Consider the following 345-nt stretch of genomic DNA (forward strand, 5'->3'; position numbering starts at 1 on the left):
TGTCTCGTTTTTTCCCCTCTAAAAAAGTAAAGGTAAGAAAGGAAACGCCAGAGTGAACACCGGTGCTACTTTGGCAGTCATTTTTTTTTTTTTTTTTTTTCAAAATTACCTCGGGGCCGAGATTAAAACTTAATTATGGTACATTTGAACAGCTAAAGTTGACCTCGAAAAAAAACTTTTCTAATACAAATATCATTTCAAAAACCCATGGGCCCAGCACTTTTTAATTAAAATGCAGCTGCAATTGCCTTGACGGCACACACACACCACAACATCATACCACAACAAAAACACACATCACAACACACGCATGCACCACCCCACACGCACACAGAATACCCCAAA

This window comes from Anguilla rostrata, chromosome 13 (genome assembly GCF_018555375.3).
Source record: "Anguilla rostrata isolate EN2019 chromosome 13, ASM1855537v3, whole genome shotgun sequence".
NCBI lineage: Eukaryota > Metazoa > Chordata > Actinopteri > Anguilliformes > Anguillidae > Anguilla > Anguilla rostrata.